The following is a 14,900-nucleotide window of genomic DNA, read 5'->3' on the forward strand; positions in this document are numbered from 1 at the left end:
ATGAGCTAACATCTGTTGCCAAACCTCCTCTTTTTTGCTTGAGCAAGAATATCCCCGAGACCACATCTGTGCCAACCCTCCTCTACCTTGCCTATGGGATGCGCCTACAGCATTGCTGACAAATGGAGTAGGTCTGCACCTGGGATCCAAACCTGCAAACCAGGGCCACCAAAGTGGAGCACACAGAACATCAACCACTCAGCCACAGAGTCAGCCCCCTACTTATTTATTTTTTAGAGGTTTCATTGTTAGTGTACAGAAACACAGCTCATTTCTGTATGTTGATTTTTGTATTCTGAAAACTTACCGAGTCCATTGATTAATTCTAACAATTTTTTGGTGGAGCCTTTAGGATTTTCTGTATGTAAGACATATAATCCACAAATAAATATAATTTTACTTCTTCCTTTCGAATTTGGATGCCTATTATTTCTTTTCCTTGCCTGATTGTTCTTTCTAGGACTTCCAAGACTATGTTGAATAAAATGGTGAGAGTAGGCAGGTGCCTCCTTCCTGATTTTAGAAGAAAGCTTTCAGCTTTTCACCACTGAGTATGATGTTAGCTGTGAGCTTGCCATATATTACTTTTAATATGTTGAGTTATGTTCCTTTTATACCCAGTTTGTTGAGCATTTTTATCATGAAAGGACGTTGTAGTTTTCAAATACTTTTCTCACATTTATTGAGATGATCATTTTATCTAAACTTTCATTCTAATAATGTTGTGTATTAAATTTATTGATTCGTTTATGTTGAACCATCTTTGTATCCCAGAAACAAATCTCACCTGATCATAATGTATGATCTTTTTAATACACTGTTGAATTTGGTTTGCTAATATTTTGTTGAGAATTTTGTTTCTATATTCATCAGGGATATTGGTCTGTGGTTTTCTTTTCTCCTCTGACTGGATAATTTCAATGATTTGTCTTTGAGTTCACGGATTCCTTTTCCTGCTTGATTAAGTCTGCTGTTGATGACCTGTATTCATTTTTATTTCACTCATTGTATTCTTTACCTCCAAGATTTCTGTATGTTTGTCCTCATCTAAACAAAATAGGCTCTTTAATATTTTTTCAGATTTATGTTTGATTCTTTTTATGACTTCTGTCTTTTTTTTAACTTCCCATTTCGTACATATATTGTTTTCCTGATTTCATTGAGTTCTTTATTTGTGTTCTTTTATAGCTCACTCAGCTCCCTTTAAACAATTTAATTTAAAATCTTTTCAAGCAATCCATCAATTTGCATTTCTTTGCTGTTGGTCACTAGGAAATTATTGTATTTCTTTGGTGGTGACATATTTCCCTGATTTTTCGTGTCCCTTGAAGTCTTGCATTGGTGTTCACATTTAAAGAAGCAGTCTCCTCCTTCAGTCTACTGACTGGTTTCGGGAGAGAGGTACCTTCATCTGTCGGTCTGACTAGGAATTCTGAGGCTTTCTCAGAACTTTTCCATGGATATCCCTGCTCCACACTTCTTGTTCTCACTTGAGCAAGATTACATCAGATTATATGCCTTCTCTCAATCCCACAAAGACCCACTAAATTTTGAGAGTGTGCCATTTGCTTTCCCCAGGGAAGAGGTGTGAAATGTTCCCGTTTATGAGAATTCTCCTAAGCTCGGAAATTTGGGCTGGCCTTCTGCACTTGCTCACTAGCTGTCTCCAAAGGCTCACTCTCACCATCAGTGGGAGCACACATCTGGAGTGATCAGGGTAATGGCAGTGAAGTGTACGGAGTGTATGGAGCAACTGTGGGCCAGTTGAGGGTGGTCTGCAAGAAAGGTGTCCCTAGTGGCTTGTGGGCATGTTTTCTAATGGAATCCATAAATTATTTAGTAGGAGGAACCATGAAGTGGTTTGTAACATCCCTTTGATGGTTTCTGAGCTCTGGCTGTGATCCTAGCCTCTTCTAGCCCCTCAGCCTTGCAGATCTCCTCAGTAATCTGAGTAAGGCAGAAAGAAGTGCACCTCTTGGACAGCATCCTTCTTGACTGAGGAAACTAGGCATTCACTCACATGATCACAGTTTCTACTATAGCAGAAACCACAGGTCAGTGTGTTGTCTCCTGGCACTGAGTCATGCTGCCTTGAGGGAGGAAGAACACAGACACAGTGAAACTGTTCCTTTTGCCCTCTTCAGTGCATCTGTTCTTTAGAATTATTTGTTCCATGCTGGGTTGAAACTTCTCCATTGGACTCCCAGATTCCCAAAGTACTATTATCCCGGGTGACTGTGAAAACCAATTTTCTGTCAGGGGGATGACAGTAGAGAACACCAATTCTGCAATCTGCTGACGTTATTCCACAAAATAATTTCTCATAACCACAAAGCTCAAAGTAAGGTGGTATGGATTGGAGGACAGAAGTGGAACAACATAAGGTTAGAAAACTAGCCAGATTCTTAGGGGCCATTTCAGACAGGGTACATTTTAACATATATAAAAACAAAAGCTATTAAAGTTTTTTGCTCAGGAATGACATTCTCTGAAGTAGATTTTTTGAAAATCTGAAAAATTCCTTTGCAGAAAGTGGGTTTCAGATGTGCTAAAGTGAAAGCACGAAGATCAGAGGCTGCTGTAGTTAGTCTAGGTTAGATATGAAAATGATTAGGATTTGATCGATGTGCATGAAGACTGATAAAAGGGAATAGATTGATATATAACTTGGGGGTAGAATTTATAGATATGATGATCGATTGTATAATTGTTCAATCCTATTTTTTATTATCCAATTATTTTATAATAATAAAAAGGATAATGATATTATCATCATATATTCCTATTGATTAATTATTTGAGGCTGAAATCAACTTTTTAAGGAAAAATTATAGATGAAGTTATTGTTGTAAATACCATTGAATCCATTTCTACATGGAGTAGTGGCTTCCATGTACGGGGATCCAAGTGAAATAATGGAATTTTACTTTATAAAGTCTCTTAGAAGGGCTGGTCCCATGGCAAGCTAGTTAAGTTTCCATGCCTTCCACTTCAGTGGCCTGGGTTTGGGGGTTTGGATCCCAGGTGTGGACCTACTCCATTCATTAGCCATGCTGTGGAGACATCCCACATACAAAGTAGAGGAAGTTTGACACAGATGTTAGCTCAGTGCTCATCTTCTGCAAGCAAAAATTAGAGGAGGATTGGCACCAGATGTTAGCTCAGGGTGAATCATCCTCACACACACACAAAAGTTCTCAGATTGAAAAAGCAAAGAAAATAGAATAGATGTGACATAAGGAAGGAAAAAATTATTTTTATTTTCTTCATGACTTGCTTTTTCTATTCTAAGATAGCTCTTCTCATTATAATATTAATCTAAACTAGAATAAAAACTTGAACTCATATCTACAGTAACAGAAAAAAAGAATACTTTTTCTTTTGAAGATAGGTGTGATTTAGCAGAAAGAGCAGTAAATTTAGCAGTAGAATATTGGATTTAAATCTTCTCTCTGCCTTAATACTTCTTACGGTGCACATATTATCTCATTCTGGTAGTAGATGGTACCCTCCTTTCCACCTAGAATACCTAGCAGTGTTATGATTAAGAGAAATACTAGAGGGATAATTCTGCTCAAATGAAAATCATATGTAACCAGAGAAAAAGATAAAGAGCAATCCTAATTGAATACGCATCACATGGTAATGGATTTTCTTAATAGAATTTACAAATTATTTTTGATCTGTAATTAACTTTAAGCCTCTTTTTATTTTCACATCCTCTACAAGGAGTTTTGAATCTCTGGTTCTGAGGATTTCCCTCCTAACTCATTTTATTGACTTTACTGACCTTTTCTTTATCAAAGCAGTTGCTTTAATTTTAATCAATGACACAAAGCATGCTGTTCAAAGTTCAGCCCAATCTACTATAAATAGGTTGAGAGGGTCAAAGAAGAGTTCTCTGCATTGCAAACTTCATGCACTTGGTTTAAGTCCAGGTTTCGTCAGAGCGGGAGCTGATCATGAAGACTGTGAAAGGCTTCTGTGTCCTTTTCATGCTGCATCTGTGTTTCCTCGACTCTGGAAGGACTGGGAAAGTACTTGTATGGCCCACAGATTTTAGTCATTGGATTAATTTAAAAGTTATTCTGGAAGAACTCCATCTTCGTGGGCATGAAATAACCCTCCTAGTACCCTAATTTAGCCTTCTGATGGATCATACCAAGATTCCCTTTAATGTAGAGGTCCTTCAAGTTTCAGTAACTAAAGAGACTTACATGGAAGAGCTCAATACCTTTATCTATATAACTACTTCTGAACTGCAGAAAATGTCCTGGTGGGACAAGCAAGTAAAACTGCCAGAAATGTTCAAGAGTTTTTTAAGGACACACAAAAGAGTATGCGACGCTGTTATCACAAATACGGAGTTACTCAGCAGGCTTCAGGCAGCAAAGTTTGATATCTGTGTTGCTGATCCTTTAAGCTTTTGTGGGGAGTTGTTGGCTGAGCTTCTCAATATTCCATTTATATACTCTTTTCGGTTTTCTGAGGGGAATGCTGTTGAAAGACTGTGTGGAGGGCTTCCCACCCCTTCTTCATATGTTCCTGGAAGCACAACAGGACTGACAGACAACATGACTTTTGTACAGAGGCTGGAGAATTGGTTATTGCATGTAATGAGTGATGTGATGTACTTATATTATCTGTTTCCAGAATGGGATGAGTATTATAGCAAGGTTTTAGGTAAGAGAAATTTGCATGTAGTAAGGATTCTTATTTTGTACGTAAAATGTAAATATTTATCTGAGTGTATAAAAACTTTAAAAAGGTATTTCTAAGTGAAGACTCAAACTCCTGTGGGGCTTGGAATTGCAAAATTGGGGTTAAACAGTGACTGTGCTGTTTTAGGCCAAAGAAATGATTCTTTTGTTTGTTTGTTTTCGATGTTAGAGTACTTATAATATATCAGAGAAAGGAATATTCTTTATATTTATACATAAATCCTACTTGCTGCTACTAATTTTTTAAATATCGGGAAAACCTACATCTAACAGTGTGATTTCCCACACCTTGATCTCTTTCTCTCTTGTTTGTTTCTTTTAGACATTCTGCTTTCTTTCTAATTAACTTGCTATTTCTTAGGTTTTCTCTTTGCGTCCTACCTAGGCTTGGTTGCTTCATTGCAGAAATTGTCATGAAGCGAGCACAATACTAGAAAATAAATAAGCATATCTTGGTTTCATCTGCTCTTGTCTCTCAAAGAGGAAAAAATAGATTTTTCTCTGAAGGACCTTCTTTCCAGATTTTTTAACTTATCTCGCTGTTTTGTTGTTCTCGTTCTTTTCAAAAATGAATGAGAGGGCATCTGCTGAGCTTTGGTCCTGAGTGCAATGATTTTCTCGATTTCAGCAAGTCTTTTACTCCTTCTTTTTTCCTTTCACATAATTGATTTTTTTATTTAAGAAAGTGTTTGTATAATTGTATTAAGAATGATTTTGCATAATATATTAATCTTTGAGGAAATAGTATCCTGCCTATGTTATTTAGGTTTTTTTCTTTTTGTGAGACATAATTGACACCTAACATTATATTAATTTCAGGTGTACATCATAATGATTTGATATTTGCATATATGTTGAAATGATCACCACTGTAAGTCTGGCTAACATCCAACAACATATATAGTTACAAATGTTTTTTCTTGAGATGAGAATTTTAGGATCGACTTTCTTAACAACTTTCAAATAGACAATATAGTATTACTAACTATACTCACCATGCTGTACATTACATGCATGGACTTCCTTACTTTAGAAATGAAATTCGTATCTTTTGAACAACTTCAACTGTTGTATCCACCCTCCATACCCCAATATGACAACCACAACCCAATATGACAATCTAATCTCTGTATCCATCAGTTTGTTTTGTTGGTTTTTTTTAGATTCCACCTACAAGTGATATCACACTGTGTTTGTCTTTCTCTGTCTGACTTACTGCGCTTACATAATTCTGCCTAGGTTCATCCATATTGACAGAAATGATAGGATTTCCTTTTTTCTCATGGCTGAATAATATTCCATTGTATATACAATGACATTCTCATTATCCATTCATACATAGATGTACACTTCGATTGTTTCCTTGTCTTGGCTATTGCCAATAATGCTGCAATGAACATGGAAGTACAGACATCTCTTTAGGATAGTGATTTCCTTTTCTTCGTATATATACCCAGAAGTGGAATTGCTGGATCATATGGTAGTTCTATTTTTAATTTTTTGAGGAAGGTCCCTAATGGTTTCCATAGTGGTTGCTCCAACTTACATCCCCATCAACAGCGCACAAGGATCCTTTTTACCCAACATTCTTGCCAACTTTTGTTATCTCTTGTCTTTCTGATGTAGCCATCATAACAGGTATGAGGCGATATCTCATAGAGGTTTTGATTTGCTTTTCCCTGATGATGAGTAATTTTGAGCATCATTTCATGTACTTGTTGCCCATTTGAATATCTTCTTTGGATAAATACATATTCAAGTCTGTTGCTCATTTTTTAATTGCATTATTTGTTTTTTTTGCTATTGAGTTGTATGAATTTCTTATATATTTTGGATTTTAACTCATCAGATACATGGTATGCAAAAATTTTCTGAAATGTCATGGGTTATCTTATTTTGTTTATCATTTCTTTTGCTTTGCAGAAGCTTTTTAGCTTGAAGTAATCCCACTTGTTTATTTTTAATTTTGTTGCTTATGCTTTAGGCATCATATCCAAAATTTAATGTCCAGACTGACATTAAGAAGATTTTTCCTATGTTTTCCTCTAGGATTTTTACAGTTTTAGGTCTTACGTTTAAGTCATTAATCTATTTTGAGTTAATTTTTGTGAGTGGAGTGAGATTCTGGTCTAGTTTCATTCTTTTGTATTTGAATATCCAATTTTCCAGTACTGTTTACTGAAGAGACTATGTTCTTTTCCCTTGAGTATTCTTGGTTCCCTTGTCAATTATTAATTGAGTATATTTGCATCGATTTATTTTGAGGCTCTTGATTCTGTTCCATTGGTCTATGTGTCTGTTTTTATGCCAATACCAAATGATTTTAATTACTATAGCTTTATACTATAGTTTGAAATGAGGAAGTGTGATTCCTCCAGGTTTGTTTTTCTTTCTCAAGATAACTTTGGTTATTTGTAGTCTTTTGTGGCTCCATGTGAATTTTAGAATTGTTTTCCTTGCAACTAACTTTTTTTAAATTTAAAAAATTTTGTTTTTATTTCAGTAACATTGGATTATAACATTATATAAATTTCAGGTGTATATCCTAATATATTTCAAATTCTGTGAAGATTACATCATGTCCACCACTCAAAGACTAATTATAATCCACCACCTCACATGTGGGCCTAATCACCCTTTTCATGCTCCTCTCTCCTCCCCTTCCCTCTGGTAACCACCAATCCAATCTCTGTTGCTGTGTGTCTGTTTGTCATTGTTTTTATCTTCTACTTATGTGTGAGATCATATGGTATTTGACTTTCTCCCTCTGACTTATCTCACTTAGCATAATACCCTCAAGGTCCATCCATGTTGTCACAAATGGGCAGATTTCATTATTTCTTATGGCTGAGTAGTATTCCATTGTGTATATATGCCTCATCTTCTTTATCCACTTGTCCCTTCATGGGCACCTAGGGTGCTTCCAAGACTTGGCTATTGTGAATAATGCTGCAATAAACATAAGGGTGCATCTATCTTTATGCATTTGTGTTTTCAAGTTCTTTGGATAAATACCCAGCAGTGGAATAGCTGGATCATATGGTAGCTCTATTCTTAAGTTTCTAAAGAAACTCTGCACTGCTTTCCATAGTGGCTGTACCAGTTTGCACTCCCACCAGCAGTGTGAGGGTTGCCTTCCTTCTACATCCTCTCCGATACTTGCTGTTTTCTTTCTTGCTAATTATAGCAATTGTGACCAGAGTGAGGTGACACCTCATTGTAGTTTTGATTTTCATTTCGCTGATAGCTAATGATAGCTATGTTGAACATCTTTTCATGTGTCAGTTGGCCATCCATATATCTTTTTTGGAGAAGTCTCTGTTCAGCTCTTTTGCCCATTTTTTAAATTGGGTTGTTGTTTTTTTGTTGTTGAGACATATGAGTTCTTTGTATATTTTGGATATTAACCATGTGATATATGGTTTGCAAATATCTTCTCCCAATTGTTAAGTTGTCTTTTCATTTTGTTGATGGTTTCATTGGCTGTGCAGAAAATTTTTAGTTTGATGTAATCCCAATTGTTTATTCTTTCTTTTGTTTCCCTTGCCAAATCAGAGACGGTACTTGAAAATATGCTGCAAAGACCGATGTCAAAGAGAATACTGCCGGTTTTCTTCTAGAAATTTTATGCTTTCCGGTCTTACATTCCAGTCTTTAATCCATTTTGAGTTGATTTTTGTGCATGGTGTAATGTAATGGTCTACTTTCATTCTTTCACATGTGGCTGCCTAGTTTTCCCAACACCATTTACTGAAGAGACTCTCCTTTCTTCATTGTATGCTCTTGGCTCCCTTGTCGAAAATTAGCTGTCAATATATGTGTGGGTTTATTTCTTGGCTCTCATTTCTGTTCCATTGATTTGTGTTTCTGTTTTTGTGCCAGTACCATGCTGTTTTGGTTACTATAGCTTTGTAGTATATTTTGAAATCAGGGAGTGTGATACCTCCAGCTTTATTCTTTTTCCTCAGGATTGCTTTGGCTATTAATGGTCTTTCGTTGTTCCATATAAATTTTAGGATTCTTTGTTCTATTTCTGTGAAAAATGTTGTTGGAACATTGATGAGGATTGCATTGAATCTATAGATTGCTTTAGGAAGTTTGGTTATTTGAACTATGTTAATTCTTCCAATCCAAGAGCACAGAATATCTTTCCATTTCTTTGTGTCTTCTTCAAATTTCTTCAACAATGTTTTATAGTTTTCAGTGTACAGATCTTTCACCTGTTTTCTTAAGTTCATTCCTATGTATTTTATTCTATTTGTTGCACTTGTAAATGGGATTTTGGTCTTAACTTCTCTTTCTGCAACTTGGCTGTTAGTGTATAGAAATGCGGCTGATTTTTGTATGTTGACTTTGCATCCTGCAAATTGACTGTATTCATTTATCACTTCTAAATTTTTTTAGTGGATTCTTTAGGATTTTCTATATGTAAAATCATGTTGTGTGCAAATAATGATTTCTTTTTTCTTTCTTTTCTTTTCTTCTTTTACGATTTGGATCATTTTTATTTCTTTTTCTTGCCTGATTGGTCTGGCTAAGACTTCCAATAGCATGTTAAATAAGAGTGGGGAAAGTGAGCATCCTTTCTGATTCCTGTTCATAGAGGTATAATTTTCAGTTTTTCTCCATTGAGAATGATATTTGCTGTGGGTTTGTCATATATGGCATTTATTATGTTGAAATTTTTTACTTTTATACCAATTTTATTTAGAGTTTTTAACATAAATTGGTGCCGTATCTTATCAAATGCTTTATTGACATCTATTGGGATGATCATGTGATTTTTATTCTTCATTTTGTTAATGTGGTGTATCCCATTATTGATTTGTGGATGTTGAACCATCCCTGCATTCATAGTGTAAAACCCAGATGATCATGATGTATGATCTATTTAATGTATGGTTATATCCAATTTGCTGGTGTTTTGTTGAAGATTTTTACACTGATGTTCATCAGTGATGTTGGCCTATAATTTTCTTTTTTTGTGTTGTCCTTGTCTAGTTTTGGTATCAGGATTATATTGTCTTTGTAGAATGAGTGAAGAATCCTCTCTTCCTCTTCAACTTTTTGGAGCAATTTGAGAAGGATAAGCATTAAATCTTCTCTGAATGTTTGGTAGAATTCACCAGGAAAGCCGTCTGGTCCTGTACTTTTATTTTTTGGGGAGGTTTTTGATTGCTGTTTTGATCTCCTTACTGGGGATTGGTCTATTCAAATTCTCTAGTTCTTCTTGATCCAGTTTTGGAAGATTGTATGATTCTAATAATTTATCCATTTCTTCTAGATTATCCAATTGGTTAGCATATAGGTTTTCATAGTATTCTCTTATAATCCTTTGTATTTCTGAGGTGTCCCTTGTAATTTCTCCTCTTTCATTTCTGATTTTATTTATTTGAGACTTCTTTCTTTTTTTCTTGGTGAGTCTAGCTAAGCTTTGTCAATTTTGTTTATCTTTTCAATGAACCATCTCTTGCTTTTGTTGATTTTTCCTATTGTTTTTTTAGTCTTGTTTTTGTTTATTTCTGCTCTGATTTTTATTATTTCCTTACTTCTGCTGATTTTGGGCTTTGTTTCTCCTTCTTTTTCCAGTTACTTTTGGTGCACTGTTAGATTCTTTATTTGGGATTTTTCTTATTTGTTGAGGTAGGCCTGAATTGCTATGAATTTCTCTTTCAGAAGTGCTTTTGCTGTACCCCATAGAATTTGGCATGTCATATTTTCATTTTCATTTGTCTCTAGGTATTTTTTTATTTCTCCTTTGATATCTTCATTCACCCACTTGTTGTTCAGTAGCATTTTGTTTAATCTCCACATTTTTGTGGCTTTTTTGATTTTATTCCTATGGTTGATTTCTAGTTTCATACTATTGAGGTCCCAAAAGATGCTTGGTATTTTTTTAATCTTTTACATTTATTGAGACTTGTTTTACGGCCTAATATGTGATCAATCCTGGAGAAGGTTCCATGTGCATTTCAAAAGAATGTGCATTCTGTGAATTTGGATGGAATGTTCTACATGTATCTACTAAGTCCATCTGGTCCAAAGTGTCATTCAAGGCTAATGTTTCCTTATTGATCTTATGTTTGAATGATCTAACCATTGGTGTAAGTAGAGTGTAAAGTTCCCTATTATTATTTTGTTATTGTCTAAATTTCCTTTTATGTCTGTTCATAATAGCTTTGTATATTTAGGTGCTCATATGTTGCATGCATACATATTTACAAGTATTATATCTTCTTGTTGGATTGTTCTCTTTATCATTATGTAGTGCCCTTCTTTGTCTCTTGTTACAGTTTTGTTTTAAAGTATATTTTGTCTGATATAAGTATTGCTACCTCCCCTTTCTTTTCTTTGTCATTTGCATGAAGTATCTTTTTCTATCCTTTTGCTTTCAGCTTGTGAGTGTCTTTAGGTTTGAAGTGTGTCTCTTGTATGCAGCATATATTTGGGGCTTGTTTTTTTAATCAAGTCAGCCACCCTACACTTTTTGATTGGGAGAATTAGTCCAATGACATTTAAAGTAGCTATTGATAAACATGTATTTATTGCCATTTTGTTACTTTTTTTCTAGGTGTTTTAGTAGTTCTTTTCTGTTCCTTTCTTCCTCTCTTGCTCTTGAAATTTGATGACTTTCTCTAATAATATGTTTGACATCTTTCATCTTACTTCTTTGTTTATTTATTATAGGTTTCTGGTTTGTGATTACCATGAGGTTCCTATATAATATTCTACATTGAGTTGATAATCTCTTTAGCTTGACTTCTTTCTAGAAGCTCTACTCTTTTATTCCCCTCCTCCCACATTTTATGTTTTTTAAATCATATCTATTCTCTTGTTTTGTGTGTGCCTATCCATTACCCTCTTATCATTGAAATAGGTATTTTTAGTAGTTTTGTCTTTTAACCTTCATATTATCTTCATACTTGGTTGATCTGCTACTTTAGCATATTTTTGCCTTTTTTAGGGATTTTATTGCCTGGAGCTTTTTTTGATAATTTTCTTATCCCTATTTGTGATCATCACTTTTCACTTAAATAAGTCCCTTCAGCATTTCTTGTAGAACTGGTTTCTTGGTGATAAATTCCTTTAGTTTTTGCTTGTCTGGGAAGCTCTTTATCTCCCCTTCGATTCTGAATGATAACCTTGCTGGATAGAGTATTCTTGGTTGTAGGGTTTTTCCTTTTGGCACTTTAAATATGTCATCCCCTTCTCTTCTAGACTGCAGGGTTTCAGCTGAGAAGTCTGCTGATAGTCTTATGGGGTTTCCCTTGTGTGTCACTTGATGCCTTTCTCTGGCACCTTTTAGGATTCTCCATCTTTGGACATTTGAATTATAATCTGTCTTGGTGTGGGCCTCTTTGCATTTATCTTGTTTGATGCTCTCTGTACTTCCTGTACTTGTATGTCTGTTTCCTTCCTTAGGTTATGAAACTTTTCAGCTATTATTTCTTCAAATAGATTCTCTGCCCATTTGTCTCTCTCTTCTCCTTCTTGGACACCTATAATATGAATGTTAGTGTGTTTGATATTGTCCCTGAGTTCCCTCAGACTTTTCTCATTCTTTTTTCTTTCATCTGTTCAGCTTGGGTAATTTCCTCTAGTCTTTCATCCAGTGCACTGATCCATTCTTCTGTATCATCTAATCTGCTATTGAGTTCCTCTAGTGAATTTTTCATTTCCAGTGTTGTATTCTTCATTTCTGATGGATTATTTTTTATATTTTCCAATGCTTTCTTGATGTTCTCACTGTGTTCATCCAGTCTTCTCCCAATATCAGTGAGCATCCTTATGAGTTTCTGTTTGAACTCTTTGTCAGGTAGATTGCTTATTTCAATTTCATTTAGTTCTTTTTCTGGAGTTTTGTCCTGTTCCTTTGCTTTGAACATATTCCTCTGCCTCCTCATTATGCTTCTTTGTCTGTGCTTATATCTATGTATTAAGTGAGTCAGTTATGTCTCTTGATCTTGGAGAACTGGGCTTATGTAAGAAATTCCTTTTGAGGACCAGCAGTGTGCTTCCCTCTCATCTCCAGTCCAAATGATCCAGGAGTGACCCCTGTGTGGGCTACAAGTGTCCTTCTGCTGTGACAGGGTTGCTTTTTCTTCAGGAACTCAGAGAATCTAGTCTTTCCCTTCTTGATTAGCTACTTTAAATCAGGTTTGGGGAGCCCCAGAACCATTGGCTGCAAGTTCTAATAGTGCACTCTTGTTGCAGTTTTCCTGTTGATTGGGCAGGTACCCAGTGTAGCTGATTACTAGGCTTATGTGCTTAAAGTTGCTGTAGGTCTCATGCCTTCAAGACTTTTGGCAGCTCTCTTAGGATTTCAGCTGAGTAGGGCTGGCCCTAGACATGGGAGCACCCAGTTGTTCCAGGCTTTGGAAGGTGAGGCCAATCCTCTTTGTGGCTGTTTGTGAAGCACAGGTCTTCTGCCACTGATAAGCCCCACCACCCACAGGTCCACACACACTATCATCACAATCCTGGTCCATGAACACTTCCAAAATCCCTGGAGTATACCCAGTTGCCCCACTGCAGTAGCCCCCACCTCTCCACCAATGACCCCCACACTTTACCTGGTCCTCATGCAGGCCCTGTGCCACAGAGACAAGAGACAGACACACTCACCTGCCTGTAGAGGATCATGGCTCCCAATCTAGGCAGGCTGACAAGTAGCCTGAAGGCTTGCTGTTGGGTGGTGCCTGTCCTTCTGTCAGGCTTCCTGGCCTGGCTGAATTGGATTAAATCTGCACTCTAGTGGTTGTGGCAGGCCCCTGGGCTAATAGGTCAGGAGAAGAACTTCAATGGCATCTGCCAGCATCTGCATCAACATGCCTGCACTAGGTCACAACAATGACTACAGTCAAAGTCTCAGTCTCTGGAGAGGGCTCACCTCTCACTGTGATACACCCAGAGCCTACCAGGTGAGTCCCTTTTCACCAAAGGACTGTGCAGCCTTCTTTCTGGTGATTTAGGCTGCTCTTTGAGATGGGTGAACTTGTGCATGGGCGCTTTAAGAGTTGGGTTTTTTTTGGCTTTCATCTGATAGCTTTTCTTGGGGTATTCCCTATTGTAGTTAACAACCAGTGAAGCAAGATAGTAGGACACTCATCTCAGTTGTTCTGAGTCTGAAGGGTGCTTATAGTGGTAACAGGCAGCTACTCAGGTCCCCACTCCTCCAGGAAGGGCTGTGTACCTGAGTGTGGCTCTCACCTGGCTGGCTGTGAAACTTTGTGGCTCACGAATGTGGCTTTTCTTCTCTTCAGAAAGAATTTCTGTCTCTTCTGCCTCAGTCAGGACTGTCTCTTGTAGGGGTTCTTTTCATCCAGTTTTCAGTTTTCTCTCCAGGATAATTTTTCCAAAAATAGTTGTAACCTGGTTGTGTAGTGGGAGGAAGTGTGTTCAGAGTCTGTCTATGCTGCCATCTTCTCCTTGTTGCTAATTTTAGCAGAAGTATTTCTAATACCTTATCATTATTAAGGTTAAGTTTATTCCTTAAAATATTAAAATTTTCCTTTAGAGTTGTGGTCTCTTATTTTATAAAGCAGCAACTCTTTTAGTTTTTTCTGGTATCTATTCTAACTTTTCTCTGAGAAATCATTCCTCACAACTCACACAAAAAAATGAGTGTTTTCAATAAAATACGCTGTCAAGGAATATGCCATATGTTCAAAGAGGCATATGACCTCATCAAGGCCGACACATTGCATTGAGACTTTTCTAGGTGTTCTGTGACAGAAGCAGGTGCTTATTTCTTCAAGACTTGACCCTAAAAGAAATGTAGGCAGAGACTGCTGCACCCATCACTTATCCATGGTCAGAATCAAGCAGCAAAAGGCAAAACTGAGAAAAGATAACTTAGAATCTCATCTTGCAGACATTTTCTGAGTCATGGATTAGGGAGTGACTGATCAACGGCTGGATCAAAATTGTTTATTTACTTCTGGTTTTAACAGTTTGGTACTCAGTTTTGGAACCTCTTACACAGTGAAGCATTAGAGATAAGGTATGACTCTGTCTCTGACTCTTTCCCAATTCTTGACCCGTTAGAATATTCTTTTGGGAGCATATCAATAATCTGAGAAAGAATAATTAAGACTTGATAAATAGAAGGAAAATATTTCTTTGACTTTCATAAAGTAAAAAAGTACTGTTAGCGGGGCCTGCCTGGTGGCGCAGTGG

The 14,900-nt window shown here is 36.5% G+C and overlaps 1 pseudogene; it reads left to right on the forward strand.

The window, feature by feature from the left end:
- Positions 1-3,952: 3,952 nt before the first annotated feature.
- Positions 3,953-14,900, forward strand: part of LOC106826095 (UDP-glucuronosyltransferase 2C1-like) — a 34,038-nt pseudogene continuing 23,090 nt past the window's right edge.

Source organism: Equus asinus, chromosome 3 (genome assembly GCF_041296235.1).
Source record: "Equus asinus isolate D_3611 breed Donkey chromosome 3, EquAss-T2T_v2, whole genome shotgun sequence".
In the NCBI taxonomy this organism is placed as follows: domain Eukaryota; kingdom Metazoa; phylum Chordata; class Mammalia; order Perissodactyla; family Equidae; genus Equus; species Equus asinus.